Source organism: Tiliqua scincoides, chromosome 5 (assembly GCF_035046505.1).
Source record: "Tiliqua scincoides isolate rTilSci1 chromosome 5, rTilSci1.hap2, whole genome shotgun sequence".
NCBI lineage: Eukaryota > Metazoa > Chordata > Lepidosauria > Squamata > Scincidae > Tiliqua > Tiliqua scincoides.
Genome location: NC_089825.1, coordinates 85901575 through 85918728, shown reverse-complemented (window position 1 = coordinate 85918728; position 17154 = coordinate 85901575). Strand labels below are relative to the sequence as shown.

General features: G+C 43.9%; 1 protein-coding gene across 4 annotated transcripts in view; it reads right to left on the bottom strand.

The window, feature by feature from the left end:
• LOC136651074 (signal transducer and activator of transcription 5B) overlaps positions 1-17154 on the bottom strand; it is a 66186-nt gene that overhangs the window by 41104 nt on the left and 7928 nt on the right. For 2 of the 4 annotated variants that reach the window (XM_066627181.1, XM_066627185.1), the window contains exon 2: positions 13224-13264. The gene's annotated coding sequence lies outside the window, so the exon portion shown is untranslated. Of the gene's footprint in view, positions 1-2578; positions 2786-2938; positions 3001-13223; positions 13265-17154 lie in introns of those variants that run through there. The other 2 variants (XM_066627183.1, XM_066627182.1) reach the window with 2 other exon arrangements.

Genomic DNA, 17154 nt, shown 5'->3' with positions numbered 1-17154 from the left:
GGCCCGAGAGGAGGGCAGGACTGGAGGAGGAGTTGAAGAAAGAAAAGAGTAGTAAGTGATAGGTCTACAGAAAGAACGGAGTGTGCAAAACCATGGATTACAGAGAGAATGGCTGGTGGTGCAGAAAGAGAAAAAAATACATTAATGGGAGCTAAAAAGAAAACATGAAGTTAAACTTGTAATTAAAATGTCTGCTATTAACATAGCAAGGCAGCCCTCTGCAGTTAAAAAATGTGTATACGTGACCCTCAGAGCGAGCTGAGTTGCGCAACTCTCTCCCAGATTTGCCAGAAAATAGGAGAGACACATCACACCAAGAATTCTGGGCAAAGGCCACGATTATACAGGCAAATTCAGTCAGAAATCCAATGAAGGGAGTGAAAAAGGAAGTTAAAAGATGGAGGGCAGAAAGTTTAGAAGAAAGGAATTATTCACTGTATGATGTACAGTTAAGAAGTAATAACATTTCATCCAAATAAAGTCACTACTGCCACCTCCTCCTGCTCATGAAGGCAAATACATTACATACAGTTGAGATATTGTACTCTTATCACTGTCAGTAAGTGTGTGCCTATTGTGACAATGTTAAAACAGTGGAAGAGTAAAAATATTCTAAACCAACTGTTGTCAAACTATGGGTTGGGACCCACTGGTGGATCATAACCTGATTTTGGGTGGGTCATGCAGCACCCAGCAGAGCCTCAAATAAAAACAGTGTGATATAATGATCAGGTAATTAATTGCCTTAAACCCTGAGGTTATTCAAAAACCTCAGCGTACGGTTGGTCTGTGGAACTCCTTGCCGCAGGATGTGGTGATGGTGTCTGGCCTGGACGCCTTTAAAACGGAATTGGACAAGTTTCTGGAGGAAAAATCCATTACGGATTACAAGCCATGATGTGCATGTGCAACCTCCTGATTTTAGAAATGGGCTATGTCAGAATGCCAGATGCAAGGGAGGGCACCAGAATGAGGTTATCTGGTGTGCTCCCTGGGGCATTTGGTGAGATACAGGAAGCTGGACTAGATGGGCCTATGGCCTGATCCAGTGGGGCTGTTCTTATGTTCTTAACCAGATAGCTGCTAATTACCTTGCAAATAGCTCAGCTCCTGCAGTTTGCAAGCATGTGTACATATAGGGAGATAAATGTTTTTCTTGTCACTATTACTTGTAAATAAATAAATAAAAATATTATTTCCTTCCAGATTTCCTTTTCTTTTTTACTGCTTCATAAACCTGGGAGGATCCTATAACAGTGTCCTATAAGGACCCACTTTTTAAACATGGGTCCCAATGCTAAAGAGTTTGGGAACCACTGTTCTAAACAAACAAACAAACCAAAAAAGACCTTAGTGCATGCGCACATTACAACTTGTGTGCATATGTATACTGTATATGCAATGTCATTTCCATTTTCCATGTTGCATATTGAAGGAAAAACTAATGCAAAGACTTGGGGTTTGGGGTTTTTTTTTTTTGGGGGGGGGGATACAGCACTACTTTAATCTGCCTCTTCAAAGGATGAAGGAAGCATGTACGTTTTTCCAAGCATGTCTGATTCCAGCAATGTTACACAGAAGTTTGTTTCAGCCTACTTTGTGCTCCCTGTTCCACTCAGCTGACATGAATCATTGTGCAACATGCGTGCAGTTGGCTTTGCATGTGGGAGAGTCTGGGTGGAGTGGCAGTAGGGTAGGGGAGAAAAGAGGGCAACTGGCTTTCTCCAGGAACCTTTCATATCCTCCTGCTTGTGCACTATAGGTACCATGTGAACGAATCTCCTTAGTGACTTATTTTCACTGGGGGTTGAACAATTTAAAGCATCATGAGATCAACTCATAATAAATCCATTTTCAGCTAGCAGGGGTGAGAGGAGAGAGGTTAACTTGGCAGGTACTGCAATGGAACAAACAGCACCAAAAGTCCTCTAAAAATGCCCTGATTTTGTGCACTTTCCTCTTGCACAAGAAGTCAAGAGAGCTTGAAAAAGAGACTTTGAATGACAGGTTGCCACAGGACACAGCCCCCACCACCAGCAAATGGTGACATTTGCTGTCCCCTAAAAGCACCCTTCACCATTTTTATGAGCACAAAAGGAGTGCAGGTGATGAAGGGATGCAAAAAGGGCACATAATGAGCGCACCCGAAGCCGGCAGCCAGAGATGTCACAAGCATGCAAGCTTGGCAGTCAGGGAAGGTCACAGCTTTATTTAATTTTCAAAACGGCACAGCAATTCTGAATTGCTTTAGAAGACCATGTTGCCTGTTTGTACGATATAAAAATAGGCAAACATTTCATTGGCTTTCCCTGGGCCATCCAAAAGATATCACTGGACAAATATGCAGAACGCCCAGCTCTGCAAATCAACAATAGAACACCAGACATGAAAGCAATGTACCCAATGTCCAAGTTTTAAAACAAAACAAACACTCACTGCTAAGCTAAGATGTTGCAAAGGTTCACAGAGGCAACTTTGCTACAAACGAGAACTAAATGCACCGCAGGCATTCAATTAAGAGGACGTTTTAAATTTCAAAAAGAACAGAAAAGCAGGGGGGAGTGTATGCCAAACTTACCAACAACTGTAAAAATGAAGCCCCATCCAAGACCGCATTACAGCCAAGATTACAACACTGCGGAGGGGGAAACTGTCAGCATGGAGTTGGGAAACCGACCTACTTGTCAAAGGCGCAAAGCGCTACAAGTAGTTTATGCACACAAACTGAAGGAAAAGAGGCAGCAAAGGGAGCAAATTAAGCAATGCTTTTTGCAGGCAGAGGGGCACTTGCCGTCCTGCTGCCTGGGCCAGTCAGATGGGGGAATCCTGCTTTATCAGCAGCTCAAGCCCAGCCATATCATCCAGGAAGTGGTGCTCGCAAAGAGCCACCCCCAGCACTTCCCAATGCTGCAGGGAGGAACAGTTAAAGGCGACGCACCTTCTACTGACAGAGAGATGTTCAGGGCTGTCCTGGCACGAGCCAGCAAGCATTCTTGAAAGCACACCAGAACACTGATTCTCTGGCCAAGCAGCATTCGCTACAGCACCCTCAAAGACACACACATACACACACAGAGCCCTCCTACTTTGACAAAGGACTAGGAAAAAAAATGCATAGGGACAGTCTGAAAAGTGCAAGAACAAAAAAACTGAAAGCACAAATATTGTTAGTTTTTAAAAAAATTGGACATAAGCAAAAATAAATAAATCACATTATCTCATCATTATTAAAGCTGAAAAACAGAAACAAATAGCCCAATGCCACATCTTGCCCTATACACAGATAAGAGTATAATATAATAGGAACTTCTGGAGTAAAGGCTCTAAATGTCTCGTTTTCTTTTATCTGGTTTCTTTCAACGCAGTGCATTGCTCAGAACATCTCTGGAGGCATTTGAAAATCGCAAGTCAGAATACAAGGAACTCCTGCCCAGCTCGGAAGTCACTGAGTCAAATGAACTGAGCAAAGCATGTTTACCAGAAACTCCCTTCTCTCTTCCCCCTCCCCCTTCACTATGACCATAATAGTCAAGCTCCGGACATGGAAGTGAAAATTTTCCTGAGAAAACAGTTCAAGTTTTGTTATTAGACACAGAAACACACTGAGGAAATCCCAGACACACATGCGCAAGCACGTACATGCACACATGCATTTCACTGCATATTGAACAAAGGCAGTTATTATTAGAGAATTCTTAAGGGCAAAGTTTTCACCGTGCACAACCAGGGCTAGATGATCATGAAAATGCACCACATGATGATATTTTAGTCTCAGACTGGAATATCCCTCTCCTTCCCTGCTCCCCACTTACTTACTTTCTTTCTTTCTTTCAGATATCTAGAACCCCTTTCCATCATATTATTGGCACATAAATGAGCACAAAAAAACTACTAGTGTGTCAGAGCCAGAGACAATCTGCTCAAAGGCAGCAAACCCACACCTTTCTAGAAAGAACAGTGAGGGAAAATCACTCCACAGGCACACAGAAAGGGAGGTAGATACTCTTAAGCCTCCCAACAGAGCAGTCTGTAGCAAAGTGGATCATCCCAATTTCCATCTAAATTCATCTGCATACAAAAGATTTGCAGCTGGAAAGCAGGAAGCTGAAGTCCCACACACACCTTCCCACTCTCTGTGCTCTCCAATGCTCCTGCCCTTGCCGGTAATAGAGAAACAAATAGACACGCATTTTGAAGCCTCATGAATGAGCCAGCCTAGATTCTCCTAACAGCACGGCACCAAGCAAGAAGATAACAACCCCACATGTCATTTCTCATTTGATTACTCAGCTGGTCTGCGCCTGTACCCATAGTGCCCATAGATGACATTTGTGAAAATGTTACACCCTGGTATCCACATGATGCATGTACAGAAATCGATGAGATGCCCACATTTCTGATACATTTTCCCTTCAAGACTCTGTTTTTATACCTTCCTTCCTCTAAGGCAGTGTTTCTCAAACTGTGGGTCGTTATGTTCAAAAACCATACTGTTCTCATAATAAGGGTTCAACTTTGTTAAAATTAGCAATTAAATTGTTCTAAGACAAGTTCAACATTTTTCAAAGCCCCAATATTCATACCCTCTACTAAAGTGAAAGGATTGGGATAAATCCCCCCAGGTAACATTGTGAGCCACATTTGCTGTTACAGAAAACAGACCCAGGCATTGGACGTTAAAAAAATATTGGTTAAAAAAAATGAGCAAGCATTTTATAAACTGAATATGCAGTCTATTTTTTTTTAATACAGGTATTTATATACCGCCTTTCTTGGTCATCAGATTTCTCCTCAGACTTTAATTCAAGGTGGTTTACATAGGCAGGCAATACTAAATCCCAGTAGGGATTTTTACAATTGAAGAAGGTTCTGTCTTTCAAGAACCACAACATTTCAGATGGATCTTTAATGATCTGGTATCACATTCTGGCCTCCATTTTCCTCCCACACAGGCTGACAGCGGCCAAAGAGCAGGTGGAATAACTCAGCATAACTCGGCTAGGCTTGTCAGCTGCTTCAAGGTCTCGCCGTTCATATTTTAAGGTCTCGCAGTCTATATTTTAAAACATTGTAACAAAACAAAAATGAGATTTCTACAACTTATGAACCTGTGTGCGTATGTGCTTTGCTGGAAGACTGCAAAAATTGCTGGAGGCTTTTTCCTATTGTTTAAATTTAGCACATCATACCAATAACATACAATATCTTCTGTTTCTATGCTCTGGGTTGTTTTTCTTCCAGAATGACTTGTGATATCACAGCAGAAGGGTAGAAGGAAGGAAAGGGTCACCAAAAGATAGTCACCTCACAGTCTCTAGCTATTCAGTACCCATCTCTTGAAACATTAAGCAGATGTGACAAAGGTAAAGGGATAAAACCTCTAAGCTGTAGTCTTAGTCTGTACGGGGCTCCCCCCCCCCCGCAGCTATTTAGGGAAAAAAACCCCATGCAAGGTCCAATGATGCACCTGACACAATGTGCCGTTTATGTGCCAGTTTCTTCTACCCTCAGGTCCTCTTTTGTCCTGACAACTTTGAAATTGAAACCCTTGTCTCCTCCAAACCAGATCCAGGTCCCCATTTTCCCCATCACTTCTTGAAATCCCGAGTTCATTATTTTAATACAGAGATATATAGATAAGATAAAAATTTCCATTTGCCTAACTCTTGTTACCTGAAAGCCTCCTTCCCAAAGCCATTATGAAACATTCAAAAATGTTCTAACTATTCAGTGTATGTCAGCAACAGAATGCTGACAAATAGTGAAGCTTCTCAAATGGAAGTGAAAAGTGAACGAAGCTGGAGGCAAGAGTTCACAAATCACCAAAGGATGGGAAGAACCTTGTGGACACAGAGGAAGGAGGACATAGACAAGATGCTGTAAAGAGGAGGTACAGGAACCAGGGATGGGAACTCGAGTTAGGTGACACATGTTTTTGCTGACTCATGTACACTCGAGTTACCTATGCCGATGACTTGGGCATTGACTCGAGTCTGAGGCCACCTGACTTAGCACTGATTCCCCACACACGTGCACTGGAGTCTCTATGTGTCTGGGTGTGCTTATTTACTTTTTTACCTTGTGTGAAAGATCTCATGGAGCCATCAATCAGATCAGATGAGCAGAAGGGAAGTTCCAACCAGGAGGCAGGGAAGGGTTTTGCTTTTACATGGGGGAAGAGGAGGGAACAGACTCTCTTGCTAGTCTGTGATAGGAATAGATGATCATTGGACGAAGGATAGGCGATCTGATATTTTCTTTGAATGAGATAGGACTGAAGGAGGAGCCCAAGAGGGTTCTTGCCTTGGCTGAAGAAGCCCAGGGAGGGGAAGAGGCGGTTCCTAGCAATCATGCTTTCCAACTACATGGCTGGCTCCTGTGGGCTCCAACAGCATAGCTAGAAGGGGTGCAAAGCATTAAGCTTTTCAGGGAGCTTCACCTTGGCTTGCAAAGCACTACATGTTGCATGGAGCCTCACTGCTAGCCAACCGGAACGACTCTGAAGCAGGGACATGCAGTGTGGGGCAGCAGGTAAGGCAGAACTGCCCTGTGGAAAAGCACCACAGCTGCCCCACCTGCTTACACCCGAGGAGGCTCTCCTTACACCCAAGAAAGTGCCCCTGTTAAGATTCATTTTCAAGTTGAGTCATGGGGGGGACGACTCATGACTGGACATGAGTCATTTTGCGCTGGACATGCTCATCCATGACACGAACTAAGGTACAAGGAGCTCGGTAGCAATGCAGCTGAAAAGGGGAATAAAGTGGGCTGAGAAGCTGGGATTAGAAAGAAGAATGGATAAAAGAAGTAAAGAGAGAGTAAAGGGAGGGGGTGGGTGGGGAAAACAGCTTACACAGGACTTAAGTACAGGAGGGGCTTCTGAACTGCTGGCAGAAAGGAAAAGTATTATAGCAGGGGTGCCCAAACCCCAGCCCTGGGGCCACTTACGGCCCTCGAGGCCTCTCAATGCGGCCCTCAGGGAGCCCCCAGTCTCCAATGAGCCTCTGCCCCTCTGAAGATTTGTTGGAGCCCACTCTGGCCCGAAGCAACTGATCTCAGTGTGAGAGCGACTGTTTGACCTCTCACATGAGCTGTGGGATGAAGGCTACCTCTACTGCTTGCTGTTTCACGTCTGTGATGCAGCAGTGGCAGCAAAGGAAAGGCTAGCCTTGCTTTGTGCAAGGCCTTTTATAGGCCTTGAGTTATTGCAAGACCTTCATTCATTCATATAAGTTCCATCTCAAAAATATTCATTTATGTAAATTTATTCAAATTTTAAATGTAAATTAGTTCTTTTTTTCCCTGGCCCCCAACACAGTGTCAGAGAGCTGATGTGGCCCTCCTGCCAAAAGGTTTGGACACCCCTGTATTATAGCAAAATAGTTTTGTAGAAACTGCGCTGCAGATGATGCTGGCTGAATTTCACATGTTGATTTTAATGGGCTTTGGTTGCAAGTCTCTGGGACACTACAACCCAATCCCAACCAATTTTTCAGCACTGATGCAGATGTGCCAATGGGGTACATGCTGCATTCTCTGGTGGGGGAGCAGTCATGAAGGCCTCCTCAAAGTAAGGGAACATGTGTTCCCTTTCCTTGAAGTGAACTGTGGTTGCATCAAAGCTGGAAAGTTGGTCACGAATGGGCTGTTACTTCGATCATTTTAAACCCAGAAGCATGCTAAGGAATCAAAGAAAGAATTTATTCAACTATTAAAGCAATATTATGCCAGCAAAGTAATTATTTAAAAGATTTATACCCCACCCTCTTCCCCCTGACAATGGGACATCCAAGGTGGCTTACAATGTCCATTAAAATACACAGGTCAAAAGATAAAAATAGCAAAAAGTAAAAAAAAAACAAAAAAAAACCAGAAGACAGCTGATATATAAAAAACACAGACAGTACAAAAAAAGCATAAAATCAGCAGCAGCAGCAATTATAAAAGCATCTAAAAACAGCGGTACCCCAACCAAAACTAAGGTGGGAAGGCCAGCTGAAGAAGAAAAGCTTGTAGCCCCTGCCAGAAGGCCATCAGGAAGAGCACTGACTGGAAGGGAATTCCATATTATTGAGCTACCACAGAGAAGGCCCTTATCCTTGTTGTTGCCAACCTCACTTCAGTCAGGGGTCACACTTGAATAAGGATCCCCTCAGATGACCTCAGAGGATGAGAAAACAGATATTCAGATACCTGGGCCTAAGTCGTAAAGGGCTTTAAAAGATCAAAACCAACACAAAACTTGTGTTTTGTGCCCAGACAAAAACCGCCAGCCCATACAGCTACAGCCTGAGAGAGTCAGATTGCTGTGCTCCTAAGATCACAGATGTTCTGTACTAATTGCAGTTTGCCATCAGTCTTCAAGGGTATACCCATGTACAGTGTGTTACAGTAGTCAAGTCTTGGTGCCACCAAGACATGAACCATCGTGGTCAGACCTGACTAACTCAAGTATGGATGCAGCTGGTGCAACAGCCTCAACTGGGCAAAGGCTCCCCTGGCCACTGCCATCACCTAGAGCAGGGGTCTCCAAACCTTTTGACCAGGGGGCCGCATCAAATATCTGTTGCAGTGTTGAGGGCTGGAAAAAAAATTTAAATATAAAATTTAAATAAATAAATTAGAGGGAATAAATGATGAGTGAGTAAATGAATGAATGGGCTCATTCATTCAACCTCTCTGGCTCTCAGAACACCCTCCAGACACAACCAGAGCACAGCTCCAGTTGTGTTCAGTTGAGTGGGCCAGAGGCTCTCAGGGGACAAGAGGCTGGCTGTGGGCCGGATAGAGGCTTGCCATGGGCCGCATCTGGCCCCCAGGCCGGGGTTTGGAAGCCCCTGACCTAGATCAGCGGTCTCCAAACTTTTCAGTAAAAGGGTCACATAGTATATTTTGCACATTTTCGTGGGCCAAAAGAAATCATTTTAATATATGAAATTTAAATGAATGAATAAGTTTTACTTTGATCATTTTTGTAATCAGCATGATATGATTCAGAACAAAAGAGAAATGTGACAATTACAAAGCACCAATGCCATGTTTAAGCTGAGAAATGATGCACAATGAGTAAAAATGTCAAACTTAAAAAAAACTACAATAAAAAATATTTCAAGTTGCTGTGGGCTGGATAATATATTGTGGGGAGCCAGATGTGGTCCCTGGGCCTTAGTCTGGAAACCCCTGCTCTAGAGATCAAGAGCAATAGCAAATCTAGAAGGCACCCCTTTGAGCTGCAAACCTGCTCTTGTAGAGGGACTGCAACCCTATTCAGAAAGGTTAACAATCCTGTTTCTGAGTCATAGTTCTTCAAACCAGGAGGACCTCCACTTGTCCAGATTTAATTTCAGCTTGTTGACCATCTTCCAGGCCCCAATTGCTTCCAGGCAGCGTTCCAGGATTTCAACACCTTCCCTGGGATTAGATGACTTAGAGAGATAGAGCTGGGCGTCATCTGCATATTGGCGACACCCAAACCCCAAACTCTGGATCATCTCCCCCAGCAGTTTCATGTAGATGCTAAACAGAATAGAACCCTAGGACAGAGGCGTCTCTAGAGTTCGAATCACCCAGTGTGAGAGATCATTGCATCACTCCCATGATGGACCTCTACTACCAGACCATACAGATCATACTCACAACCTAAATTCAGTGGCATCGCTAGGGTTGGTGTTAACCCCCATTAACTGTATTTTAATATAACACAGTACAGGTCACCCAACAAACCTGACAAAAAAACTAGTGGCCTACTTTATGACACTCAGGCTACAATCCTATCCACACTTTCCTGGGAGTAAGCCCCACTGATTACAATGGAATTTACTTCTGAGTAGACATAAATAGAATTGGGCTCTCAGACAACTAAATAAGAATTCTAGTATTAGCTCTGATGCATGGAAATGAGAACAGACTCCTACTAACACCTCATTGGTTCTTGGAACAATCACTCTCATTGGTCACTTTTGAGTTAAGCAAATCCACTTTTTGTTATATAAGGCAATTGGGTTTTCCTTTTCTGGTCATTTGGCCATAAAATTTGATAGAATACAGCTGCTTCATTGCATTCAGCATTAAATTATGCATTGGATGAGATATAACATGATGGTACATTTCAAAAATAACAAGATTTTCACAATTTTGGCCAGTAGTGGTATCACATAACCCTGAGGGTGTCACCTGGTGAGGTCTGCACCCCCCTGCAGCCCCCTAGTGTCATCACTGCCCTAGGCCAAGGTGCCAGACAGGCATTCCTCAGTAAGATCTTCTAGGATGTCATCCGGATAGGACCAGAACCACTGCAAAGCAGTGCCTCAAAGTCCCAACCCAGCTAGACACCAATCAGTCCCTGGCATACTTAGGACCTACTGGAGCCAAGACATCACCACCCACTTTTTCCAAGACCAGCCCGTAATTGTCCAATTCAATGGGGTCCAGGGAGGGTTATTCCAGGAAGGAGTGAACCAGTCAGCTTCAATACTGCTGAAAACACCCCCTCTCCCAGAGATGAATTAATTACCCTCCCTACTCATTTGGCCTGCTCCCACCCTGGGTAGGTCAAATAAACCAAGCTGGGCAAGAGTCAGGCAGGCAGGCAAGAGACCTCATGCTTCAAAGGATCCTGTCTACATCCCCAGGTTGTACAAGCAGAAAATAATCCAAAAATAGATTCCACGACATTGCAGTATTAAAGGTACAGGATCCCTATTCTCCTTTGCGTCTGGTTACTCTAGACATGAGGTTCTCAAACTGGGGTGTTGTGATGCCCCAGCCTGAGATTCTCAGCATCTGGCCCCTTAAGGAGTGGGGGGAGGGGGAAGGTAGCGGCACGATTCTTCAGGATCATGCTGCTGTCAGGGGCCAAGGAAGAGTTTTAGACAGTAATGCAGTGGCCTCCAGGAGGTGCAGGGAGCCCCATGGAACTCTCCTCAGGGTTCCCCGAGTCGCTGAATCACAAAAATAAGCAATCGGAAACAACTTCTGGTTTGTGATCACAAAGGAGAAAGACACTATGTATGATTAAAATACCATAATACCAAAAGTAGGTTTCATATGGCAAACTGTAGTTAAAGGTGTGTCTTGAGCCTGAAAAGACTAGGTCATTGGGTGTTCCAAAAACCCTGGGGTTCCTCAAAGAGAAGATGTGAAAGGTTCCCTTAAGGCAGGGGTGCCCAAACCCCGGCCCTGGGGCCACTTGCGGCCCTTGAGGACTCCCAATCTGGCCCTCAGGGATTGCCTAGTCTCCAATGAACCTCTGGCCCTCCAGAGATTTGCTGGAGCCCGTGCTGGCCTGATTCAACTGCTCTCAGTGTGATGGCCAGCTGTTTGACCTCTCACATGAGCTATGGGATAAGGGCTCTCTCCACTGCTTGCTGTTTCACATCTGTGATGCAGCAGTGGCAGCAAAGGAAAGGCTGGCCTTGCTTTGTCCAAAGGCTTTTATAGGCCTTGAGCTATTGCAAGACCTTCATTCATTCATATAAGTTCCATCTATAATATATTCATTTATTGAAATTTATTCAAATTTGAAATGTAAATTAATTCTTCCCCCCCCCGGCCCCCAACACAGTGTCAGAGAGATGATGTGGCCCTCCTGCCGAAAGGTTTGGACACCCCTGCCTTAAGGCAAGAAGGTTGAAAACAACTGCTCTAGGAGTCCCTGATATCAAAAACATTTCTGTCACTGCTGAGGAGAGAATAACCAAATTTTCTACCTCTAGAGATACATCTCAATTTGTTCCTTAAAACAGGGCTTTTGCCCTCCTTTGTAACTGGAGAACACTGATAGCTGGGTGCTGCTGTCAGAATATTAAAATTATCCCCAAAGCTCAAGTTTCTTCTTGCTCCTTCTCCATGGATAAACTCACTTCTGTAGATAACGATCCTCTCTCTGTCTCTGAACTAAAGCCCTTAATTCCTCCCAAGAGCAGGTTTCTGCAGGATCTTTTCTCGTAAAAGATCCCGCTCATCTGCATGCTCTCACTCTTCTCCCTGGTTGGCGTCACCATTTGCTACACTACCAGCTTTTCCACCCCATGCTAAAGCTGCTTAGAAAATGCATCAACCTGGGTAAAGTAAAAAAAAAATTATGCAAGTAATGCTATAGATGAGGATGAGCATTCCATGTCAGTATGCCTTCCAAAATTGTCTCACCAACCTTACACACAACAGACTAAAGAATTGCTGGCACCTGCAACCTGCTTGCAAGCCTCCCTAGCCATTTCCTGAGCAACTGGGTAATATAACAGAATGTTCACAAACACTCTAACTGTTCAGGGTGATTGCGTCAACAGAAAACTGTTGACAAAAAATGCAGCTTCTGTGATGGATAGTTATTTGGATAGGGGGAAAAAATCTCAGTGCTTAGGGAGAGAAGAAGCTGTATGTAGGAAAAGGGGCAGAGAAGAAAGTGGTGTTGGGAAATTGAGTGGGGACAGAGTAGAAAGCAGGGAACCAGTGTGGGCAGTGTGTGAACAGTGTGAACAGCAGCGTGCCTGAAGAAATAGGAAAATGGCAGACAATGAGGAAGACATAGGATCTGTAGAGAAGGGTGGATAAAGCAGACCAATGGCCACAGCAAAAGCTCCCACTGGTATCATGGGATTTGCCTCCTGGGGGAAACAGCAGCTGAAGGATATGGACTGGACAACGGCAGGGCAATATATTGAAATCCCCTAGATAGAGCCTCCCACTCACAGTTCCTATTTAACATGGGGGAGGGTGGGTTTAAAGCACATCAGCTCCAATCAAATGCTTAATGCATCATATAATCTGGTCCATAAAGACTACAGACCAAGAAATCAAAAGGGCAGGAAAAGCAAAGGTGGAGGAGAGAAAGGGGCTGAGTTTCACAGTTCTGTGACATATTAGCCACGTTTGTTTGTATGTTCTTAATACAAAGTTCTTCTGGTCTATGGCTATAGGGTACTTTGTTTTCAAATGCTTTTGACCAAATTCCTTATAAATAGCTGACTCCGTTCATGCCTTTTACTTCATTTCATTTCATCCATGCATTTTGTCCCCCAGACAGTCCCTCCCTAGGCACAGACACTGTATCTTTCTAAGGGGGTCAAGTTTCCAGGTGCCCTATAGACCTGGGCAAAGAACTAAACAGAACTAGGAGTGGGGGAGGAGAAGAATGGCAGCAGATAACTGAAACAGAAGCAGCGCAACAACAAAAAAATGATGCACACACAGATTAGCAAGATTGGGGTTTCCGTAGCACCTACCTCCACTGGTTCCTTGCCTTGACTGGAGCTCTTACACAACACTGCAGAAAAAGGAAAAGGAAACAAAGACAATTTATTACTATAAGAAAGATTTAGACTCCAACAGGCACAAACTATTGCAAAAAATAAAATAAAATCAGGCTCTAAATATGAAGGATGATTGTAATTCACATTACTCCATCTCATATTAGCAAAGCAAACTTTATATACTCCCTTACAGCCAGAACCTGGTCTTCTGAAAACACCCTGTTGTCAGTTCAGCTCCTGGGCCACTACACAGAAGGCAAACCAAGCCCTGGCAGCCCCTTGCACAAGGCTGAGTCACGTCTGGATTATGCCTCCCAAAGGCCACAAAAATCACTCAATTGACAGTCCTCAGAATGAACAAAATGGCCTCCATATAACTTTAAAGTGCTGCATTGTGCATCATTTTAAGTTTAGAAGAAAGAATAGTGCAGAAATAAAGAAATGACAACCAATTCAAGTAGCCTTCCATCAATTTCTGAGTGGTGAAGACCAGAAGAGATTGTGAAGAGCTCCAGAAGGATCTCTCCAAACTGGGAGACTGGGCAGCAAAATGGCAGATGGGTTTCAATGTAAGTAAGTGTAAAGTCATGCACATTGGGGCAAAGAATCAAAACTTAAATATAGGCTAATAGGTTCTGAGCTGTCTGTGACAGATCAGGAGAGAGATCTTGGGATGGTGGTGGACAGCTTGATGAAAGTGTCGACCCAATGCGTGGCAGCAGTAAAGAAAGCGAATTCCATGCTTGGGATCATTAGGAAAGGCACTGAGAATAAGACAGCTAATATTGTAATGCCATTGTACAAATCAATGGTAAGGCCACACCTGGAGTATTGTGTCCAGTTCTGGTCACCCCATCTCAAAAAGGATATAATGGAGATGGGAAAGGTGCAGAAGAGAGCAACCAAAATGATTACTGGGCTGGGGTATCTTCCCTATGAGGAAAGGCTACAACAATTTGGGTCTGTTCAGTCTAGAATAGAGGCGCCTGAGGGGGGACATGATTGAGACAAACAAAATCATGCAGGGGATGGACAGAGTAGATAGACGCTCTTTTCCCTCTCACAAAACACCAGAACCAGGGGACAACCACGGAAGTTGAGTGTTGGGAGAGTTAGAAGAGACAGAAGAAAATATTTCTTTACAATGTGTTTCCCAAACATTGGGTTGGGACCCACCAGTGGGTAACAAGCCAATTTTTGATGGGTCACAAAAAGCTTCTGAAACAAACAAACAAACAAACAAAAACCTTTTCAAGCACTCTTGTCCCATTTGCAGAAGAAAATTGTTAGCTGGAATGCTAACCTGTGATGTGAGATAATCTTCACACCCCCAAATTAAAGTGTCATGTTTTCAAATTTTCTCTAGTAATTGGCATGCTATAGATCACGTGTGAACCCAGTTTTCTGCCTTTTTTCTGGTCTGGAAGTTCCTAAGTATACATCTTGCTCAACAGCTGAGTCTTCTGGGTACTCTGGAATGACTGTAAAGTTTCGGGGAATAGTCCCTGAACTCCTTTTCTATGAAGAGTCAAGCAAATATCTACACCACATACTATACATAAGGTCGCTAGCAACCTCAGAAGCACAGGAGCCCAATTATTGTAAATTATAATTTAATAAATAATAATAATAATAATAATTATTATTATTATTATTATTAAAAAGAAATAAATAATAAAATTTCTTTCTGAATCTCTCTCTTTTTCTTTTCTTTTTTTTTGGTTTAGTGCAGTGGTATCCAAAGTTTTTGGCAGGAGGGCCACACTGACATGGTGTTGGGGGCCGGGGAAAAAAAGAACTAATTTACATTTAAAATTTGAATAAATTTACATAAGTTTACATAAATGAATATATTAAAGATGAACTTATATAAATGAAGGTCTTGCAATAGCTCAAGTCCTATAAAAGGCCTTGCACAAAGCGTGGCTGGCCTTTCCTATGCTGCTGCTGCTGCATCACAGATGTGAAACAGCAAGCAGTGGAGGGAGCTCTCATCCCACAGCTTATGCAAATAGTCGCCCTCATGCTGAGAGAAGTTGTGTCGGGCCAGTGCAGGCTCCAACAAATCTCCGGAGGGCCAGAGGCTCATTGGAGACTGGGGGCTCCCTGAAGGCCACATTGAGAGGCCTCGAGGGCCGCAAGTGGCCCCAGGGCCGGGGTTTGGGCACCCCTGGTCTAGTGTGTTGTAATAGATTCTCTTTTTAAAAAGTGGGTCCTGGTGCTAAAAAAGTTTGGAAAACACTGTGCTAGAGTCATGGAACCATCAAACTGGAAATTGTCCACGCACTGAACAGAACAGATCCAATCCACTCAAGGTGCTGGTTTTCACCTTTAAAACATTTTACGGCTTGTACCTGGGGTGCCTGAGGAACTGCCTTCTCCCATATGAGCCAGCTTATCCCCCAAGGTCATTTAAGGGGTTCCTTCTTCAAGTGCCACCCCTGACAGAAGGCAAAAGGTGGCAACAAAGGGCCGAGCCTTCTCCACAGTGGTACCAATATTACAAAAATTCTTCCGGGTTGAACTGAGAACTCTGCCCTCCCTGGCAGCCTGTTGTTATTTTTACTGCATTTTAAAAATTGTTTTGGGGGTGTGGAGGGGCCAATATTGTATGTTGGCTTGTTTTTTACCATTGCATTTTAATGGACATTGTAAGCCACCCTGGGCATCCCATTATTGGAAGGGGTATAAATCTTTTAATTAAATAAGTACAAAGTACCAGCTCAATTCTGTGGAATTCAGATCACAACACGCGACAAGCAGACAGCAGGTGTAGCACCGATAAAAGGAAACTGATAATGAATTGCTTCAGATGTCCCAGGCAAGCAAATCAAGTCGCACAGAACAGGAGGATGTCCAAGGCACTCGCTACCTACGCGTATTTTCTCCTATCATCCTTCATTGTATTATACCCCATCCTCTGAAAACAGAATGCCTAATCTGAAGGAAACCATGTGTTTATCCCACACCCGCAGCCACACAGTCTTTTAGGACAAACTGGGCTATTGTTCTATAGCCCTGTGTTCCGCTACATATATAACAACGTAATTCCAAGACACACAACATAAGACATAAAGGAGTATATTGTTTCCCGGCCTCATTGTTCTTGGGGAACAAGCTCAGGAGTGGCCACTTTTTATGCCCTACCAATTTTTCAAGCATGGAGATACAGTATATATGGCAAAAACTCAGCCTGCTCAATACGAGCTTGCCATGCAGCTGCTGAAAGCACAATGCCTCTGCCTGGGGGGGGGGGGGAAGGTAGCAACCCCAAACAGACTTCACAAACGAAGCTGATGGCAAAACAAATATCAATTGCACTGCATAATTAGCACCAAAATCTGTAACTATTCATTAAACAACAGGTGGAATCAACTTAGGCTGCCAGCTGGTGGGCAGAGCCGCCCTTCTGATGAGCGGCTGCTCGATGTTTATCCTAGAGAGAAAACTGGAAATTGCTAGGATGGCGCGGTGGATAACACGCTGGTCTATTCAGGACCCACGTGCGGACCACTGTTCAGCCATGAGGCTTTAATGTTCGGCCATGAGGCTTCAATTTTTTTACTAGACATATGCCTGGCATAAGGAAAGGCAACAGACAGGAAGTGCTGTACGTTGTAGGAACCAAGGGGGAAGGTGAGACAGTGCATCTGAGCACACTCTGCTTAAAAAGACTTATAGTCCAATCCTATCCTGTGCTGGAACAGGCAGGCCAATTGCTCTACGATGCATCCAGCACAGTGTAGGAGGTGGCTGCCGTGCAACTCGGAATAAGGGGATTTATTTATTTAAACCTTGTGTAGCATGGCAGCCACCCCAAGGGGGCTAATCAGATCTGCACCAGCAATTTAACTGGGGGGTTATGATACAGACTAGGTTGTCCAGGACTATACCACCCTCCTTC